Below are 13,241 nucleotides of genomic sequence, written 5' to 3' on the forward strand. Positions count from 1 at the left end.
TCTTTTGGTACATTTAAATTAAGCTGGTAAGAACAGACACTGCACACAACACAACAGGTTATCTATTTGCCTTGACAGTCAGAAATGAGGACATATTAAACATAAATGCAAAAGACACAACGTCTGACATCCTGTGAAACAACTGTGTGTGAATCTGTACCAAAATAGAAATAGAGTATTCATCAAAAACTGTTTGCCTTAAAGCAATTTGTGTGGAAATGAAAGAGAAAAAAAAACCAAAACGCTAAGCTTAGATACTGGAGACAAAGTCATGGGTAAAGAGCTGAGAGAAATTTATAAGAAAGGGAAGAATGTAAAAGGAGACATTTTCAGGTAAAGGAATGATTCCACTCCCAGTTACAATAAATCTGAAGCAGAACCAGGAGACTGTTAGCTTAGCCTATCATTAAGACTGAAAACAGAGAGCCTGGCTCTGTTAAAAGAGCACTAAGTAGTTTAAGTCATTTAAATCAGAAAAGAAAGATCTTCATTGACAGTTTTTTTTGAATGTGTAAACAAACTAACCACACAGTTCAATACCGTCTAACTTTGTTTATATTTGGCGAACCCCGCCACCTTTCTAGCTTCAAATAGTGTTCTGATGTCCTTACAACGTCTGTATTCCTCCACACAAGCTCAGCTGTGCCTGCGCCGCACTGTCCCAATGCACCACAAATGTTATAATGACATGATATAAATACAGCGTACACTTAATTTGATATATAGATTTTTTTTTTTTTTGGTGTGTCTTCTTTTAAGAGGTTAAAATTAGTCTTGGGGTTGGTCCTGTTTAGCACTACAATGCTCTGTTTCCTAGTGGTGCTACGAGCTGCTTCTCCACACAGCTGGCTAGCAAATGTCAGGACAGCACAGAGTGCAGGGTGCATACTGTAGAACTCAGCCATTTTTACATTTTCCCCCAAACTGGCAACTACCAAGACTCTTGATCGCTGACGAAACACATACACTACATCATACCAACAGCATTATACTACTGACTCACAAACCTTATTAGAAGATTGGTGATTGTTTCACCAATCATTTTGGACATCACCCCAGTTTATTTATTTATTTGTCTACATAAAAATAGTATTTATAGGACCTTGAATTCCTTATGAAGCTGAACAGTAGCCTTTAACTCAGAAATGATCAACTAGAATATAAAAGAATATAAGCATGCCATTTACCACTTGTGGACAACCTTTTGAATATCATTTGTCTCGCCAAGGTCAGATCTCTCTACATTACAATCTTAGAATGAGCATTTTAGGTATTTATTTTTTATTGCACCGGGATTGAATCGGAATTCACTATCGACCGATGTACAAAGTTCAGGTATCATAACATCAATAATAAAGATCTCTCACTCGTATACAACCACCTATAAGACCACCTAGGGCAGTTCTGATGTGACGCCACCATCATAACACCAACATTGTGCAACACCATCTCCTTCGCATTACGTAAAATGTGTCATACTGTGGCTCTATTAAAAAGATGGCACTGTCAATGAAAGGGTCGATGAAAAAAAAAATGAACCACTTGAAGAGATATTGACATGAGGGCCTAGCAACGGAGTCATTCCTCACACCCGGGACGATGACTCTCTGCTCTGGCTTGCTCGCACACCGCAACATCACTCCATTCAGGAACTACACAGCCTCGTGAGATTACATTATGCCAAAAAAAAAAAAGAAAATAAGTAAACCTACTGAGAATTTCGTCTTCAGAGTTCACCATTTTCTCAAAATAAACCCCTGCCTTCTTGATCTGATCTATTTCTGTCTGAGTGCTCCTGAGGTTTGTATGGAGGCTGCACATGATGATGACAATGGTGGGAAAAAAAAAACAAAAAAACAAAACAGAAAACCTCAGCTTTCCAGCAGAGTAGCTCATGGCAAGGTATGTACGGGAGCTAGAACACTGTCAGTTTGAGTTAAGGCCACGTACACAGTCGGGTTGGGGACTGCTTTCTGCTGAGTCACTTCACTCCATGATATTAGGCTGACAGAGACAAATGCCCGTGGAGTGTCAGTCAAAAATGACCCCATCCCCATGCTTTGATTCAATTAGCTTTCAAGCAGTGTCCCATAGTGGAACCAAAGGCAATGTTCGCTCAACTTAAGTGATGAGACCAAATCAGATTTAAGTTTGCTGACAGCATCGCCTTCTTCCCATCAAGTTACGTGGCGCAGGCTTTGTGATGCATGTCATCTGGCTGTCACATTATCACTCCATTCGCAGGGGGGAAATGCACTCAGAACATGCCCTTAGTTTACCCTGACAGCTATTTGGATGATAACTTTCGTCATTAAAGTAAAATCTGCAGATCAGAAAACGCCTGCCTGTGCAGGGGTGAAAAACGGCCGAGCAGGAGAAACGAGCACAGATTCATCACTCTCAAACCAATTCGAGGGAAACAGATTTAATCACTTTATGAAACATCAACATCCAAAGACTGCCTCTGCCATCTTTATCCTATCCGATAATCAGTGATTCGGGTCACGTGGCCGTCCCCCGATGCATTGTGGGCCAAGCAGACTGGGAGGAAGATGGTGGTCTGTTGCTTTGCTCAAGGGAGGAGGAGACATGAGGGGGTCACTGGGCTGGGTTCCTCTGGCTTAGCATGGCAAATCCTCTGTAATCCTCCAACCAGTCCCATGGCGCTGTTTACTGTACGTAGGGTAAAGCTATTATGGACTCAGACCAAACCCACCCGCCATCATGTAAGCTACATCCTACAACTGCTACGGTAGGCCATCCCACTACTGTTCACCTGTTCGTTTTTTTTTTTTTTTTTTCCTCACGACGTCAGTCAACAATGTCTATCCTCCGCAAATCTCTTTGGAGATTATCATCATTAGACAGCGGGATAACAGAGAGGAAGCCAGACAAAAAAGGGATGAAAATCTCACACAGAGGAGTGAGAAAACAAAACATTCCTCAGGGTATTTACACCAAAACGAGGGTGGGCCGGAGGGGGCTTCTTTCTAGCCTGCAGTCTGGCTGTGTGATAACAGCTTTGTCTAGATTAAGACTTCAATCATCACTGGAACTTTCTCTAAGACCCCGTCCTGTAAACACAAGTCATTTCTGACAAACCACGCCACGTGTCAAGGCGGCATAAAAGCATCGTCCTGTCTGGGAATATCGGCTGCATCTTTGTAAACAACGTCTCAAGTCAGTACGGACCCATAAAGCAACATAATGAGAAAGTATTTCTTGGAAGCCTTAAAATTAATTTTCAACTGGATTCCTGGAATCACATTACAACAGAAGGCAACAAATCACTGTGTCACTGCCCTTGTCATTATCTAATTGCTTTCTTGTTGATTCAAGACCCTCCCCTTCCTTCCCTCTCTCTCTCTCTCTCTCTCTCGCTGTCCATCGCTATCCATCAGTCTAGTGCAACAACACACTTTTCTATTATTCCAAAAACTGACCAAAAGTACAGTCTGTGAAAACTAATAACTGCTAACGCTTAAAAAAAAAATGCTGAATAAATCCCTTGATCTAGCAGTTTTATTGCTGGCACCAGGAGGACCAAATTCAAATGCACATGCAGCCGCTTGCCAATACTGGAGAACATCTATTTTACAACCTTCTAAATTAATACCAGTAAGTTTGGATCAAAGGAGATCATTTCAGGTAGCACTGCGTTTTTACTGCAATTAATTTATTTGTGGTTAAAGTGATTATTTCAAGTAAGAATTCCCAGAATCCTCTGGTTGTAACATATCCGAGTGATATTCTGCTGTTTTTGAGGTTGAGGTTAGGGACAATAAGCCAGAGGAAACAAGGCATTTGATGTAATGAGCACTTTTAGTTTTTTGTTGTTTTATAAACAACAATTTATAGGAAGAAATAATCCCAAGGTTGAATTAAGGTTTACTGTTCACCAGAGGCGGTAAGAGTCTCCAGGAGGTGATATAAAGTTCCATGGTCATACTTTCATTGTGGGCTTCTAGTAGAACAGCTTTACATACTTCAATTCTTACGCTGTGTCCGGAACGCTCTTTTTTAGCTACAGATTAAGACATCTCGCCTCTGTTGAAACTTGAGAGTTGCACATGTGCATTACACAACAGGATGAAACCAATCAGAGGCAGTGTAGGGCGGGTCATGCAGAGCATGGTAGTGTGATCTAAAATAACGCTGCTACAGCAGTAACAACTGTATGTCTGCTGACTGACTGGAGTGTACATATTTCATAATAGAATAGCAACTCTAAAAATGCAAACAAAATAAACTTTGTTTACGAGAAAAGTCCACAGTTCATCTTTGATTGGGCTGAATGATCCCAATGTATCAGCTACTTGTTCTACTAAAGGTTTTTCCATAATGTTAAACAGAAGAATATTGAAAAAAGCAGTGGGGTACGTACATAAACCGTCTTTTTAAAGGGATGTATGGAATGAATGCTGCGAAGTTAGCAATGTGCAAGCAGTCAAGTATGTGATCGCTCATTTCAACATATTTCATGAATATAGCTTTCTATGTTTTCTTACCACATGCTTCCTTGGCCTATATAATAGCACACAAGAAGACTGAACAACTAAAAAAAGTGCTCAACAGAGTCGAAACTTCGGTACACGACCAGAGGGAAGGTCATTTTGGTTGCAGACAAAACCCTCTTTTAGAGGTTTATAATTCTAGATTATCATTCTCACGTGGCAACGCACAGGGATCACTCAACCTCAAACAGCTTCTTTATTCTTTCTCACCGCAACAACTTCTGTGAGTTCCTATTTGGTTTCAACACGGATTAACACCAACCAGTTACAAAGCCAGATTTAAGGCTTTCCCTACCAGTGGTGGTGGCTCCCTCTGGGCTGTTTGATTTAAGTGCTCTCAAAGAACCACTGGAGAACCATATGCATTACAAATACATGCAATAACAATTCCTCACTGGCTACATGGCACTATTGCACTATTAGAGAACAAATGAGAACCACTCATGACTCGGGGAGAATGTTATACCAGTCAATTTAACATAAAACTGCAGTACTTGGAAACCATAGAATCCCTATGGAACCACTTACATCTGCATGGAGCCACTCAAGGTTATACAAACAACTGATTTACCTTTTTATTATGGAATGTCGGATAGCATCGGCTCAATGTACAGGCAGTGATTTTACACTTGTCGTCTATTGAGAAACTCTGCCTAGCAACAAGTCACATCTGATGTCAATAATTCTGTGTTTGTGTTCCTCAGGGTAACACAGAAGTTCTCGCCTCTACCTGCTTTTGTGTGTGTGTGTGTGTGCGCGCACATTAGTGAGGCTGCAGAGACAGATAAGATAGTTGCAGCTGTTAAAACACTGCATGACTTCTAAGCCTCTCACAGACGAATCCGAGAGATACTCATTTCTGGCGTAACCATCTTGATAAACATCAAGCCGCGTCCTGGACAGCTTCGCCTTATCAGCATGACAACAAAGCACCAGCAGCGTGAAAGTACAGTTTGATTTACTTGAAATGCATCTTTATTAGGTGCCTGCTAATTGAATTGGTTTCTTTTTGAAATAACATGAATATAATAAATTCCACTAAGTGAATATAGCTCAGTTTCATCAACAGGAATCTCAAAGCAGTAATCAATTGGTAACAGCAAGCCCTCAATGGCGATGGCAGGGTGAAGGATTAATCAAAGACAGCAGGACCATGCATAATTTCATCATTAGAGTCATCATTCAGAGTGTGTGTATGTTTGTGTGACACAGCCATCCTTTACTGTAGTGACAGAGGGGATGGCTCTTGTCCTGTCTAACAAAGGAGGTTCCCAACAAGTGGATTTTATTAATAGTATAGATTAGTCCAAATTTACATTTTACAACACCACGATGGTTAGTAGGGATGTTACTGATTAATTAATAATCGATTAATCAGTTAAATTAAGATTTTGAACTGATAAAAAATGTATTCACCAACAATCAGAGGCAAATATATCAAAAATGATTTTATTCAAAAAAATATACTTGCTTATCAAGTATGTCAAAATAAATATGAAATTCTGCTACGACAAAATGTTTTTAATCAAAATTAAAAGGAATTTTTAATTAAAGAAAATACTGAAATGTCTTCTATACAATTTCAGCCGTTTAGTTATCTCAATATGTGTTGAAATTTGTAGGACGAGTTGAGACAAGAGCTCCGCAATGAAAATGAAGTCTGTTTTTTTGTTATTCAGTTTACATTCAAGTAACTAGCTGTTTTTTTTCTCAACTTTATCGGTTCTGTTAACTCCTAATGAAGCGTTTCATGATCATATTAGTCGTTAAAACAGTTTTCTTTCAAGTCATTTCAAATATCATTAATGAATAATGATTAATGATCAATTGTTTAGGCAGCCAATTTAAGTAATTTCTTTAAATTTGCATCCATCGTGTTTATGGAATTACTTAAGAGCTGATACAATAACTCGATTAATCAGTCAGGAAAATTCATTCAGCAACAGTTTTGAAAAACTATTACATTTGAGTCTCGTTTCAAGCAAAACCCTCCATATTTACAGCTTCTCAATGGTAAAGATTTGTGTGTTGTATACTGTATCGCTTCATCCTGCAATACATTACAACTGACTTACCAGAGTAACTTCTTCAAAACTCCCTGTGTTGTGAATTTCTGTAAACTTAAATTTACACATACTGAAAATCATTTAGAGAGCTATAGATGCATTCTTCCTTTTCATTTTGACACCACTTTAAGGCTATATTGCATTGGAATGATGGCACACGTGGACAAGTGGCAGACACTTTTTAATACATCGTTTCATCTCAATTCATGCACTTTTGTCATATTCTTCAGTAACACAGGGATCGCGGTCTATCGTTAAATGATTGTCTCGCAATACATCGATTATTGCAGACTTGCTGAGTACCAATACTGTCATTGACATACAGTGAATGGCTTTATATCATGAGTTATTCTGCGATTCCCACCTCTATTCTGGATAATCAGTTTGAAGAAAAAAAACAAGCAATTTGAATGTTATCGTCGAAAGCTGATCAGCATGACTGGTTTGTTGTGCTAATTTTAAAAAGTCAGTGTTGTCTAACTATTGTGGACAAAGTTAAACAACACGAGCCTCCGTCATCGCACGACGACTCACACTGTGACACACTTTCATGACTTGTAACACTTGTCACTTCCCACGCCTCACTTTGCTTTGAGGCGACCTTGAACATCTCACAGTCCTTTAACAAACTACAGAGAGTGTCAGCAAAGCCCACTGTGTCTCTGGACAGGGATACAGTGCCTGAACATGCTGACATGTTTTTATTAAGCTGTATAATAAGAGCTCAAGGAGCCTGGACAATATACAGACTCCCCCCCCCCCCCTCACCATCTTACCCCTGGAGGCAGCTCATTGTGCACCTTATGTGGCTATACCTTATTGCATTATGCAATGGTATAATAGGCTTATCTGCATGCTACCCTGCAGGGGGGGAATTTTGGGCTGACTCCGATGACTCACTTCAATAAGTCTCCCTTCCTCTGAGCTTTCTAGTTGCTGAGGAGTGAATTTTCCACACCCCCACGTAAACACTGACCTCGGATGCCACTTACAGTGAGGACAGTCAACATCCAATTATCAACTCATGAAGGAAGACCAACTTTCTTTGCAGACATTTCTGAGTTTGTATTGGCTTTATTTCAATTTCTTATATTTCTATTTATGATATTTTTATTTTTTTTAAAGGGCCACAGTGACCTTATTGCACTTAATTCTCGCTTTACTCTGCTGTGGTACTTCTAAATGTTCCTATATTATTCATGCGGGGAGTCCCAACCTATTTTGGCTGGGATATTAATTCACTGAGCATTCTTCAAATGCACTCTAGGACAGAGAAATGGCTGATACACTCGTTATCAGCACTGCCAACGGCAAAGGAGATATAAGCATTTGGCTGTCGTTTAAAGTGCAATTAAAAGCACACAGTGTCGAGTTGAGGAAGAACTACAACGACCCGTTCACCTGAATTTCACCTGTACCGTCTGGCAGCATCACAAGAAGCAGCAGCGTCCCCCACCGAAAAAATAACTATTTTTAACGCATCCGGGCTCCTGAGCTGCACCCGCTGCACGGAAACACAACACTTTACAAACATTAAACCTTTATGAGGAAACGACTAATCCGGCCATATCAAAATATAAGCCGGGTGAATCGTTTCGGAAATAGCACACACGCCGCAGCTGCACGCCGGTACTTACTTTCAGGGGCACATCATGCGAGGAGCCGCTTCAGACGTTCGCAAATTGCATTCGGTTACACTCGAGTTTTTTTTTTTTTTTTTTTTTTTTAATTCTTTCAGAAGTGTTTCTCCGTCAGGCGTGCACCATCGCGGGAATGTACACAGAGGGAGACATGCGGAGTCATTTGACCTTCTCCCAATAGGAACTACCATCGCTGAGACGTAGGACAGGGGAGGAGCGGACCGTACCAATCCAGCGTCCCGGCAAGGTGGGGGGGTGGTGATGGTGGTGGTGGTGGTGGGGTCGGCAGCTGTCATCCTGGGATGTACTGCAGGGATGAGAATGACAGTTGTAGTGAAGGAAGAGAGGAAATGTGGAGCTAGTGTGTGGAAATAGAGTGAAATAGCAGGATGGAGCGATTGAATTATCAGTTTGATTCAGTTTCCATGTCTTGTCAGCCAGTGATCCCATATCCTGCTCAGAGGTTCAACCATTACATCTGTACTTTCAGCATTAGGGGCAACTCCACCAATTGTGTACATCAAAGTGTACTATGGTGAACACATATGTACATACATGCCATATGTAATCTGATAAATTGGCTCCAGCGATGTAATTCAATGATTTAGGTGCCTTGTGGGTAATGAAGGCAGCAGGTTTTAAAAGGAAGAAGAATGCATGGAATAATAAAAGTGATATCTCTTGTTCTTCTGTATGGATTTTGATTTTGTTTTTTAAGCTGTCCGTAACGACTCCAGCAGTGTTATAGTGGTGCAATGCAGACCAGTGGCCTGCTTTTCAAATCCTGGTGCCTACATTACCCACAATCCAATATCGCCACTGAGTAACATCACTGGAGGCATTTTGTCAGATTACACACAGCTTCCTCTGAAGCCGCAGAAGGCTTTTTATGACTTGTCTTGACGTTTGCAGTAGTACTCCCCAAGACCTGTAAACCCACTTTAATGTGTAAAATTGGTGGAGTTGCTGTGAAAATGTACGTCATGATTCACGCTTAAACATAAACAACACATTTCATACTTATTCCAATCTGAGAACCACCAAACTGAACACGTTTGTGTATTTTTATGTAACTTTTATTTAAGCAGGAAGTCTCTCGAGATACATCATCTCTTTTACAAGAGGGACCTGGCCATCTGGCAGTATGGAGTAAATATACATCCACATAAAAAATGCACAGCAGTGACATACAGGGCTTGAACGTAAGAACCGGTAGAGCTTGAATATTTAAAACAGTTGAAAACAACATGTAGTCCAGGGCACCTATGCATCCCGACCAATACCAGATTTCTGGGGCCAATGCTGAGACCGATATAAGGAAGTAAGAAAAAATCCAATATTGATTTAGTGGCAAATATTCCAAGATATACATGAAATTCATTTCATCATTTTTCATCATTTTTGCAATGATCTTAAAATGTGTTTATCAAACATTTCACAATGTGAAAGTCACATACTCAATGGAGGCAGGTTATTTTACAATTTAACAATAAACTTTATTGTCCAAAATGACATCAGTGCACTGAAACATTAAACTTTAAATTAGTAATATTGATTTACCCAGGGCATCTTCTCTTCATTATGTTCTGTTTAAAAAAGTAATCATATAGGCACATAGCCAACAGATATACGTATTTGGCTATTGAACATTTTCCAAGAATGTCAATTTCTAAGGTTCAGAAGAGACTCTGTTCAGATCTTTCATCCTGGTGATATGGTATTAAAGCTGTTTAAAGCAATTTTACAGAGGAAGTCGGGGAGTTTAGCAAGCACTGAATTAAACCTATAAAGTGTATATGAATGTTCTCTCTCATTTTTGGGAGGTCCATGCAGTTATCACATATAAAACACAGTGATGATGTTGACTGACAGTGTTTAAAGTCGAAAGCAGAAATGACCAGTTTACAGGATTGAGTCCATGTAGCAGCGAGCACACAGGATACCATGAAACACACCAGAAAAATGAGGTGAAAAGTGAGCCAAAGCTGCCGAGTCCTTAAAGGACAACATCCCCAATTTTACACATTTAAGTATGTGGTCTTCTTGAGCACTACTGCTCTACCCACAATGCAACCTAGTCACTGAGTGACATCACTGAAGGCGATTTATCACATAACATGGCGGTTCCACTACAGCCACAAAAGGCTTTATACTACTTTTCCCACATATACTGTAGTACTCCCCATGACCTGTAAACAAACTTAAATGTGTAAAAACGGTGGACTTCGCCTTTAAAAACAGATGTTGTGGGACCTTGGCCCTCAGAATTTATTTATATCTTATTATTCCTACAAACTAGTCACACTGAATTATTTCACTGTCTGCATTTATGCATTTGATCTAGCATGATTGCCTACTCAGGACATTTGTCGCCTCTCTGACTCAAGTGTTTAATCGATAGACATTGAAGCTTGTAAAGTTTACATGATGAGTCATAAATAAGAGCTTAACTGTAAGTCCCTTCAGGACAATTACAGAAATAAATGACATTCTTCGGGGTAAAACTGAACTGTCAACCTATTAAACACACTATATAGTAAGCCCATTCTTTATTGGCAAACATTAATGATATAGCAGGTTACCACTGACTTAGTATAAGTCCCTATATGAATTTAATGTGACAGCAGTAGATCAAGATAGATCTTGAATATCATACCAACAGGTGATAAATTGAATAGAAAGAAGGATCTCTGCAGTGTGTTTACTGTTCTCATATGCTGATTTATTATCAGTGGCGAGGGTTAGTACCTAAACTGATATTCATTTGGTCAAATAGCAAACTATCAGCTCATGGAACGGCTATGAAACAACCAAGGTAACATCTTTGAAAATGTTATTACCATCGACAACACTTTTACTCCGCAGAGTCATGTCTGTATGGGCCTTCAGAATACAAATCCTGGCTATGATGAATAGAAAACACCTTGGGCTGATGCTTTACATTAAACGAGTGGCCTTGGGAGAACACAGCCTCATATAAACCACTGCTTCCTCTCCAGGGGACTGCCATCATGCACTATAAACTTGTCTTGGTGGCTATAAGGGAGAAACACAATGTAGACATCTAATTGTTTGAGCGTTGAGACCTTAGGTTGCAGAAAAGCATCCACATTAACGTTTGAAAGCAATGTATCTGAAATACTGCTGTGCGTGGTTGCATTTAATATTTATACTGCATGTACAGTAGTCTGTTCTGTTGTGACACGGCGGTGATTTACGGTCAGGTATCAGTTGTTGGGCAGATGAGGCCCAAGGCCAGATGCAGACCAGCGCCACTCTCCCGACCACACTGACAACACCGAGACTTCGTGCCCACTGAGTTGGAAACTGCATTTCTCAAGTATAAATGAAGACTTGTTACTGTATTGATTGATGGTGCACTTCAGCAGCGAGGGGCTAAAATCGATGAGCGCCACATGGAGTCTGGAGACTGAGAGCTTAAGAGTGATGCCTGTGATGCCTACCCTCCTGAACACCCCAGAGCTCACTCATAAATAAATGAAGGAGACAGTGCATTTCCTGAGAAATAGCTCGCTTTGTCGGAGAAAAAGCATCCGTACGCATTTTCACGCTGAACCATATACAGAACCAAAGGAGAAAAAAAAAATGCCCTTTAAGATATTAGATAGTCCTCGCTCCACAGATACGCAATGCATTCTTTTTATCCATGGATCAGAGAATCCATTTATCAGTAAATTAGTTAAAGAGGCACTTCATTGCAGCAATAACATTTAGCGTGTGTGTGTGTGTGTGTGTGTGTGTGTGTGTGTGTGTTCGTGTGTGCAAGAGTGATTTTTCTCACAGCCATCGTAAAACTGTAAACAGTCTTGCACAAATTAATTTGGCTCGAGACTTATTGAGAGCCAGTAAGTATGAATTTCTCATTTGAATGAGCCCGAGTGGAATTACTTGCACAAGACGGTCTGTAATGTTACAGAATGCTCAGTGGAATAATTAGCATGTAAACTTAACATGACTCATATGATAGTCTTTGGTAGGCTACAGTGGACGGACATCAGATACCACTTGGCATTTGTGGTTGCAGCAACATGCTAATTACATTCATTCTTCATTCTTTATAAACTGCTCCTACAAGATTGTGTATTTGCAGTGAAGCTGTGGGAAAACATTGGCAGAACATTTATTGCTGATGATCGACAGTTAGGATATGTTGCTTCATATATTATCCCTCTCGGCTACGCACGTCAGGGCTAACATGCCAAGAGTAACAAGTTGATGTTTATGCTGCATTTTGTGAAATATTTGTGGAATGGGAAGATAAAGGAAAACCTTCAGTTCTTCTGACTTTGGAGAAAACGTTTACTGTAGCACTAACATGATAGTGCAGCACAGGGTGTCAGGTTTAGTGCAGAGCAGCAATTCCTTTGATACTGGAGCACATTAATGAGAGCAGTGCTGGAAAGAAAGATCATCCCAAGGCTGGTGATGATGACAAATGTGTTTGTATATATGCATCGAGTCATTTAAAAGAAGAATGGGAGCATGACAATGACAAAGCTGGGTCTGACAAAATGAGCTCTGAATGGGACAACAGTCAATACTGATGAGGGAACCTCAGTTAGCTACCTCACTGTTTTACTTACTTACTGATTTTCCTTACTCCTGTAAAATCACAAGTAGTGTTGCTGGCCAAATTTCCAATGTATGAGTCTAAGAGCTCTCACAAACGTTGCACTGTCTAGGTGCTCACAATCTTATTGTCAATAATTGCTCTGTCAAGTTCTGTACAGAGAAGAAACTGAAGGCATCCTGGCTGGAAGCCTTGCAAACAGGCACGGTTCCTGCAGGGAACATGACAGCAAGACCAGAGCATCATTCGTACCCGTCAGAGCATCAGTCATATCAGGGAAGTGAGACGTTGGCACAGAGCCCAAAACGATACTATAAGACAACACACACCTGCCTACTGGAAAAGATACATATATACCTGCTACCGTACCTCCCGACTACAGAGCAGCTTCTCTCCTCAGGCTGTTATAATCCTCGCTTCATCATCCACA

General features: G+C 40.3%; 1 protein-coding gene across 1 annotated transcript in view; it reads right to left on the bottom strand.

Annotated features, from left to right (window-relative positions):
* The window catches only part of oxr1a (oxidation resistance 1a), a 169,462-nt gene extending 161,100 nt beyond the window's left edge, over nucleotides 1–8,362 (bottom strand). Inside the window, exon 1 of the mRNA XM_030394578.1 lies at nucleotides 8,218–8,362. The gene's annotated coding sequence lies outside the window, so the exon portion shown is untranslated. The remainder of the gene's footprint in view (nucleotides 1–8,217) is intronic.
* Nucleotides 8,363–13,241: the final 4,879 nt, after the last annotated feature.

The sequence above is a fragment of the Sparus aurata genome, chromosome 17 (genome assembly GCF_900880675.1).
Source record: "Sparus aurata chromosome 17, fSpaAur1.1, whole genome shotgun sequence".
Lineage (NCBI taxonomy): Eukaryota > Metazoa > Chordata > Actinopteri > Spariformes > Sparidae > Sparus > Sparus aurata.